Source organism: Panthera leo, chromosome C1 (assembly GCF_018350215.1).
Source record: "Panthera leo isolate Ple1 chromosome C1, P.leo_Ple1_pat1.1, whole genome shotgun sequence".
NCBI lineage: Eukaryota > Metazoa > Chordata > Mammalia > Carnivora > Felidae > Panthera > Panthera leo.
In genome coordinates, this window is record NC_056686.1 from 97,552,256 (window position 1) to 97,561,687 (window position 9,432).

Consider the following 9,432-nt stretch of genomic DNA (forward strand, 5'->3'; position numbering starts at 1 on the left):
GCGTATTCCTAATACGCTTGCGCATGAGGTCTGAATGACGCCAACTAGTGCGCTACGCTTAACCACAACCAAGATGGTGCCCACGTTCCCTTACATTCCCTCCCCCTTGAGGTGCGGGAAGCAATCTCCGTGTTTACTGACTCCGCTGGGACGCATGGGGCGGGGTGGCGGGTAACTTTCGGCGTCTCTGATCTTTGCAAACCTGAATATGCTTTAGACAGAGAGACCAGGCTAAACTTTGAGGACGAACAATCTGGAGGGCATATGCAGGAATGTCATATAAAGGATTTCTGTTTTCTCGGACATCATTCGGAAGCCCCAAACCCCAGTTTCTCCTCACAGCGCAAGGCTTTTTTTCTCTTGTCTGCTATAATATACTGGAATTTTCGTTAGTATAGAGTAGGTTTTAGTAAGGTAGTTTGGAAGTTCTACGTGAGACCTTTGTCTCGCAGAAACTGTAGTGCTTGCAACAGACGGACAAGAGTGAGCAAGGCAGCATAACCATTAAAAAACAAAAAACAAACAAAAAACTCCTTCAACTGACCTTTTAGTCACCAGAAGATATTCGTATTGTATCTGGTAATCAAAGAGGCTGAATCAGTAACCAAAAGGTTGAAATCAGGGCAAATGATGATTAATCCAAAGGGGTATGGGGAAGAAAGAAAATAGTTCATTGTGGCCACAGAAAAGTTCAATGAGTTATCCCTTGTCAAACAATAGGGCAGTACCCTCTGGTGAGAGGAATGCTTTTCCCAGATTCTGTGGCTCTCCCTCTTGACAATATTGGATAAACAATGACCAGTCACGCTCCTGAGAACTCCCCTACGCTTTATTTTCGCTTTCAAAATACATTTATTCTGCATCTCATATCTGTCATCATTGGGGTGTATACAGTTCTCAAGACAAATGGATATAGTTCTGTCCTCAAGGAACTTTCAGTCTAGCACCATTAAGTAATCACAAAAACAAATTTAAACGTACACAGAGACATAAGTGCAGTGAAGGAAAGATGCACAGAGTTAAGAGTAAATAGCCTCCAATTCTGAGCAAATTATTTTGAATTCTAAGAGGAGGCAGTATTCTAGTTATGATGTTAAAACATTTCTCTCTGAACTCTGTTGCTATTAGTCCAATTCCATTCCACCTCCAAGCTGCCTTTGTTCTCTTTGATGCCTTCCCATGCTTCCAAGGTAAGATATTTGCTTCATATTTGCTTTCAATGTTTTCATAGCTCACTCTATTGTAATTATTGGTTTATACCACCTAGTGATACTTTACGACAGGACCAATGACATTCATCTTTGCATCCCTAGTTTCTGACAGTACTTGGCATAGACAACTCTCAAAAGCTTGTTGAATGAGTAGCACTGAACAATAGTGTAGGATGTTGTTAGAAATTAGAGTGTTCTGTTGGGGAAGTACAAAACATTTCATCTGTCAAACCAGCTGTTTTGTTTCCTTTGTCCAGTTCTTAAATTGAGATCTCTCCTTCTCAGCAATAGATCTAGTCTGGATATTCTAATCTAATGTTACAGAGAAACTGCCCCGGGCTCTTGCACTAGAAACAAGGTCATGTGAAGCTGGGCTAAAAGTAGAATTAGGTCTAAGAGCACGCATTCTCAAATATCACAGTAATGGGAAATGTAAAAAATAATAGTCTCATTAAATTCTATATATACAATCCCTATTAATAAGAAAGAATAAGTCTTGATTTCTACTATTACACATAGTTTCTAAATGCCTTCCTAAATCATACAACCATTCATCCTCATCATTCTGATTATGTCTCAATTGCCTTTAAATTCCTCCATGATCCATAATTAGTATCAATTTACATTAAACACAAAATGCAAATATGCATACACCCAGAAGCATACATTTTAGCATCCAAGGCATTAAAGAAAGTAAAAGATGGAAACATTTGATTTAAATCACTAGCTTATGTGATTTATTCTTTTTACAAGTATTACCCATAACTAGAGGTAAGTTTCATTTTTAGAAGATCGCTACATTTTAGGGCAATAATTTTTTTCAGATTACTTTTGAAGTGAAATTAAAAAACTGAAATGTAGTTATCATGTTATGTTTATTTTTTAAAACCAAAGTTAAAGCAGAAACTTGTGAAGTCACTTGGGAAGCCATCTCCTATGCAATGGGGTAGTTATGGATTTTGAGGAGATATTTATTCTATTAAGGAATAAACTGAAACAAAAAAAATGCATACATTATTTTTTGGTATTTATCATCCCAGTTTTTCTTCCCTGAGAAACTTAGATAGTGAAATTGATTATGATTGTGTTTTTTTCTCTCTACAATTATCAATAAGCACATATCTCTCGAATCTATTTGACAAAAGCATCCTTTACACATTTGTAAGTTTTTCTTGAGCAGTGATGGCAACTGTATAGGATGAGATTTTTGTCAGTTCTCTGTGAAATGAGAAATATTAGGTCAATGTAGAGATTTTTTAAAAAATAAGGCTAAATTTATTCAAGATTCTAAGGGCTGTTTTCATTCTGACATGTCTTTCCTATTTAGGGGAGGTAAAGGGAACTTTTATTTATTTATTTATTTATTTATTTTTAAATTTTTTTACTTTTTTGAAATTTTTTTTAATGTTTATTTATTTTTGAGACAGACAGAGACAGAGCATGAATGGGGGAGGGTCAGAGAGAGAGAGGGAGACACAGAATCTGAAACAGGCTCCAGGCTCTGCGCCGTCAGCACAGAGCCCGACGTGGGGCTCGAACTCATGGACCGCAAGATCACGACCTGAGCTGAAGTCAGATGTTCAACTGACTGAGCCACCCAGGCGCCCCTAAAGGGAACTTTAAAAAAAAAAAATTTTTTTTAATGTTTATTTCTGAGACAGAGAGAGACAGAGCATGAGTGGGAGAGGGGCAGAGAGAGAGTGAGGCACAGAATCAGAAGCAGGCTCCAGGCTCTGAGCTGTCAGCTCAGAGCCTGACACAGGGCTTGAACCCACAGACTGGGAGATCATGACCTGAGCCAAAGTCGGACGCTCAACCGACTGAGCCACCCAGGCACCCCCGGGGACTTTTATAAAATTTTGCTAATAGTGGATGGTAAAGGTATCCACATTCAAGATTTCAGAACAGAAAAACACAATTTAGAGCAGAAACTTTCATAAGGAATCATTATTTCCACAAGAATGTAAATAAGATTTAATCCTAGAACCCTGCATTCCAAAACTTTTTATTCATTAACAAGCCTCTAACAGTTAAAATGCATTATGTAAATAAGAATGATATAAGGATAACAACATGTAATAAAATATTAGAATTTAAATAAGAATAATGCAAAAACTTTGTATAATGCTTCCCTTTTTTTTTTTTTTTTTTTTTTCAATTTTTGAAAGAGAGAGGGAAAGAGAGAGAGAGGGAATGAGCGGGGGATGGCAGACAGAGGATCCCAAGTGGGCTCTGCCCTGACAGTAGAGAGCTCAATGCAGGGTTCAAACTCACAAACCGTGAGATCATGACCTAAGCCTAGGTCAGTCGCTCAACTGACTGACCCACCAGGTGCCCCTATGCTTCCCTTTAAAGTGTCAACACTGCACATAAGAGAAGAATTATATGCTAAGCTGCTGCATTAAAAGTAGTCACCATAACACTTTAGCTCTGGGAATCAGCCAGAGGGAAGGGTGGAGCAAAAGAATATTGTTAATTAAACTTAATTTAGATCCTAATGAAACCAATTGTACTCAGAATAAAACCCAAATTCTTTTACCATGGCCTACAAGGCCCTAACTGACCTAGTTCCCACTAAATCTCTAACCTCTGGTTCACTGTGATTCAATTCCATTGCTATTTTGGTTTTTCCCACATTGCAGATTTGTTTCTACTCAGGACTTGCATTTACTGTTGCCGCTGTCTGGAATGCTGTTCCCCCAAATTATCACTTTGTGGCACTTTCTCATCAGTAACTTGTTAGCTTAAATGTTACTGCCTCACAAAGATCTTCTCTAAAGTAAAAGTACCCACTATCAGCATCGCTCTCCATAGTATTAGCTTGTTTTATTGTCTTCATAATATGTATTGCTGTCCAAAATTAACACATTTATGAATTTAGTTGTTTATTCCCCTTCTTTCTAAACAATAGTCCAAGTTTCAGTTCTCTGGTTCATCACTACATCCCCTAAATCTAGGACAGGGACTGACATAACAGTAAGTACTTAATAATATTCATCGAATGGATGAATTATCCATTTCACTAATTCTAAGACATTATTGATTGTACCATACATCATTATTTGTGCATCAGCAAGAAGAAAATATGTTGCCATTTTCACTCTGACATAATACTGTCATTGGTTACAATTTTTATATTTGTTAATGGAGTTCCTTTAAAGTTATTTAGACCTGGTTTAGGTCTAATTAGATAAAACTTTAAAAACATTTTCATCATGTGTCACTCTTGTGTGTATATAAAGTCAAAAAAAAATAAGCAAAGTAAATTGGTGGTCTTCCTAAAACTTCTTCACAAAACCTAACTCTTCTGAATCTTTCTTTGTAGTAATAAATTTTACTGTATTTTAAAAATTCCATTCATCAAGAGACAGCATTAAAAACTTTAAAAAATCAAGAAACTAGAATATATATGTTTGCAACATGTAAAGCTGATAATGTATTAGTATCATAAATATATACTAAATTAATACCTATAAATAGGAAAAAGTGAAAGAAAAGAAATGGGGGAATGACTTGAATGTCTACATTAAAAAAAAACGTTAAGGGCACCTGGGTGGCTCAGTTGGTTGAGCGTCTGACTTCAGCTCAGGTCATGATCTTGCAGTTTATGAGTCTGAGCCCTGCGTTGGGCTCTGTGCTGACAGCTCGGAGCCTGGAGCCTGTTTCAGATTCTGTGTCTCCCTCTCTCTGCCCCTTCCTCACTCATGCTCTGCCTCTCTCTGTCTTTCAAAAATGAATAAATGTTAAAACAAACAAACGAACAACTGTATAGGTACGGGGTGCCTGCGTGGCTCAGTTGGTTGAGTGTCTGACTCTAGATTTCTGCTCTGGTCATGATCCCAAGGTCACAGGATTGAGACCTGCATTGAGCTCTGCATTGAATATGGAGCCTGCTTAAGGTTCTCTCTCTCCCTCACCCCTACCGGCGTGTGCGAGCTCTGTCTCTCTCTCTTTCTCTAAAATTAAAAAAAAGAAAACTGTTAGGCAAATAATCATTTGATATTATGCTCAGCCTCATTAGTAATCCAGGGAATACATATTTGTTTTGAGATAGTTTTAGACTTACAAAAGAATTACAAAAACTATATAGAAAGTTCCCATAAACACTTCACCCACTTTTCCATTATGTTAAGCTTACTTAGCCATAGGACAATTTTCGAAACGAGGAAATTAACCTTGACACAATATTGACTAAACTACAAAATTAATTCAGGTTTCATGAGTTCTTTCCCTGATATCCATTTTCTCTTCCACAATCAAATCCAGGATCACACCCTGCATTTAGTTGTTGTCTCCTTACTCTCCTCCATTCTGTGACAGTTCCTTGCCTTTCGTGACCTGGACACTTTGGAACATTGATCAGTTATTTTGTAAACATCCCTCAACTTGTTTTTGTCTGATGCTTCCCTGGGTTAGATTGAGGTGATGCATTATTTGAAAGAATGTTATGGAGGTGATGTACCTTTCTCATTGCATTATACCAGGGGGCATAAGATGTTGAAATTTATTATTAGTGATGTTTACCTTAATCAGTTGGTTAAAGTGGTGTCTGTCAGGATTATTCATAGTAAAATTGTTATTTTTCCATTATAATTACTAAATGTTTTGGGGGAGATACTTTGGGACTTGATTGAATTGTCCTTTCAAAATTATATCTACTCAGAATCTCAGAACATGGCCTTGTTTGGAAATAGGGTCTCTGCAGATGTAATCAAGTTACAATGAAGTCATACTGAATTATAGCAACAACTAATCAAATGACTACTGTTCTTAGAAGAGGGATATTTGGATACAGACACAGACATACAGGGAAAAAATCATGTGAAGATTGAGGTAGAAATTGCAGTGCTGTATCTAGAAGTCAAGGAATGCCAAGAGTTGCAGGAGCTAGAAAAAAGGGGCATGGAACATACTCTCCCTTAGAGCCTCCAGAAAGAACCAACCTTGTCAACACCTTAATTTCAGACTTCTAGCCATCAGAACTGTGACAGAATACATTTCTGTTGTTTTAAGCTCTCCAGTTTGTAGTAACTTGTTATGGTAACTCTAGGAAACTAATAGAAGCTAAGCAAATACCTTTTTCTGTTTAAACTTTAGTTCACTAGGGGCACCTGGGTGGCTCAGTCAGTTGAGCTGTTAGCACAGAGCTGACTTTGGATCTTTGTCCTCCTCTCTCTTTGCCCCTCCTCCACTCATGTGTGCTCTCTCAAAAATAAATAAACGTTAAAAAAAAAAAAAACCACTTTAGTTCACTGATTACAGCATACATTGATGAATCTTACTGAATCTCTTTTTGGCTCATAGATGTGCAGGTTTTTCCACACAGGATTATTCTTAGGCCACCAAAAATACTGGTAACACAGGATTTCCTAAGAGTGCTTCATTGTGGTGTCCAGAATTTTATTTCAAGCTAGCAAAAGCTGTGTGGCAGGCAGAACTGTGAGATGGCTACCAAGAATCCCGCCACCTGGTGGTGTACATGCTGTGTATAGTCCCCTGCCCTTGAGCATGGGCTAGACCTGTGGATATTAGAGGATACCTCATATCTCCTTTATGGCAAAGAGATTACTGCAGGTGTAATTAAGATCTCCAATCAGTTGGGTTAATCAAGAGGGGGATTATTCTGGTTGGGCCTAATGTAAGCTCTTAAAAGAGAGTCTAGAGATGGGAGACAAGGAAGGTTGGAGAGTGATCTCCTTTTGGCCTTGAAGTCCTGGGAGTTTTACACCTGTATAGAAATGAATTTTGCCAACAACCATGTGAGCTTGGGAGGGGGCCCAGAGCCTCAGATGAGATGCCTAGCCTATGCTGACACCTTGATTTCAGCCTTGTGACATCATTAGATGGGAACCTAGTTAAACCCTGCATGGACTGCTGACCTACAGAACTGTAAGAGAAGAAATGGGCATTGTTTTAAGGTGGGAAATTTGTGGTCATCTGTTATATAGCAGTAAAGAACGAATATAGCCATACTCCCAAGTTCTTATGCTGGCACTCTCTTGATCTTACCAGAAGGTTCACATGAATGGAAAGTTCACAGAAAACAGCTAAACCCCTACTCCCTTCTCAAATAGTGCTTAAAATAGTTTCTTGACCAAAATAGCAAGAGCTTACCTTTGTCCAGTCATGCCACCAGGAACACAGCCAATTATGCTTATGCTTACAGTCAACTACACCACAAACCCCTACATGTGTAAGACATATCCCAATTACAGGGATGTTAACATATGAAATAAAAATCAAGCTTAGGATCAATAACATATAGAAATCCACTTCCATCAATTCCTCTTGTATTTTTAGGCTAGATAAAATGTTGAGTAAATTGCAGTTCATTCAGCTCTGAAGGTTCTGCCTCCTCTTTAGCATTCTTTGTGGGTGACAAAAGAAAAAGCATCATCTGCTTTCCATTATATTAGCAGATAATAGTCCTTAATTCCCTCTAAAAGTTGCTGAGACACCTGCAAGTGAAATACTGAAAAATGTGCAATATAACTGCTTATTGTGAAATGTATCTAATATAAAGGTGGATGGAGAATTAAAATTCAGGAAGTCAGATATTAGCAAGGATTTACAAAATGCATAATTGTAGTATTATATATGTATCTCTTAATACATTATATGATCACACAATGAAATAGTGAACATCAGTGGAAATAAATGACAGCTATGTACAAAACTATTTTTAGAAACACGTTCAGTTGAAAATATCAAATCCCTATAGACTATGTAAAATATCGTACCATTTTTATAGAAATCAAAATGGAACAAAACTAAAAAATGTCACTTTAGGGATGCATACGTATTTTAGGTCTTTTTGCATGTGGTAGAACTATCAAAAAGAGGGAGTAGGGAGATGGGGAGAATAGGAAAGGAGCTTAGATAAATGCAAAGTATGGGTGATGTTCTAATTCTTAAGTTAGGTGATGAATGATTATGTTTGATAGCTTATTTGCATGTTACATATCCTTTTCTAAGTGTCAAATATTAAAACGTAAGTGCAAAATTATGTATAAAGTATTGGCAAAATTTGTATTTGCACAGTTGTTTTTTAGACTATGCTTATTTGATCAGCGTTCTTAATTAGAGGCAAGTCAGGTTCATTTTAACAAAAAGTGATTTTATTAAAAGGCAATCCTCAGGATCTCTAAGACAGGCAGAAAACCAAAATGAGAGGCTACAGAGCCTCTAAATCACTTCAGATAATTGCTTCATTGAAGATCTCACTGTGTGGCAGAGACACTGCAGCCGCACCATTGACTTTACTGACACTGGATACTGAAATGTTATCACTAAAGCCACTTGGGCTGTTCCTCTGTGGAACTGGACATAGTAGCCAGCGTTGTAGGCCTTTACTCAAAAGGAATTCTGCATAGTTCCCTGCTTCTTTGTATGCCTAACTTTAAAGTTTAAAGCAGGTATATCTTCCTTAGCTGCAAAAGAGGCTGGGAAAACATCTGACAAATTTCTTAGGAGGGAGGAAGGCCTCTGCCTCATTAGGTGAGGGACTCCCTAACAGGATAGGAATGATATTGGGCAGCCAGGAAAGAAATGACAGTTGTCTGCCACAGCCACTCTTGGCCACTCAACACCAACACCTTCAACTTTCACTTATTAAGAATGATTCAGAGTAAAAGGACTTGTCAGACCTTGTTAGTTGCTTTCTCAATACTCTTTCCTCCTTGCTAATGGAATACCGACTTTATTTGAGGCAGCTATGTACACAGCCTCCTTTGAAGATAGAAGTTACCATTTAAAGAGGCAGGCAAATTAAGACAAGGGGAAATCTGTCTGGAATTTCAGGGAAAGCTTTGCTTTCCTTCGTAAAAGAGGATACACAGCTGGCGCAGGCCATTTCCCTTTATCTTCCTGCCTTCAGTATGGACATGGAATCTGGCACAGCACCGACCTTGCAACCACAAGAAAAGAGCATGAAGGATGAAAAATGGCATGCTCAGGAGGCGGATTTGAAAGACAGCACTGCACTCTTTGTATGTAGGTAAGACCACCGATTAAACATTGTTTAATCGTATGCACACATGGTCTCAGCTGCACCACTCTAGAAAAGAGAGGACAATTACGTCTCATGAGTTAAGACTCCATTTATTGAATTCATATTTTCTAATATATGGGCTGTGGTGTTTCTTTTGCACTATTAGTAAAAATAGATTTTGCCAATCAAGAACCACTTGAACTCTGACCCGTATTTGGCATTTAAAGGCAT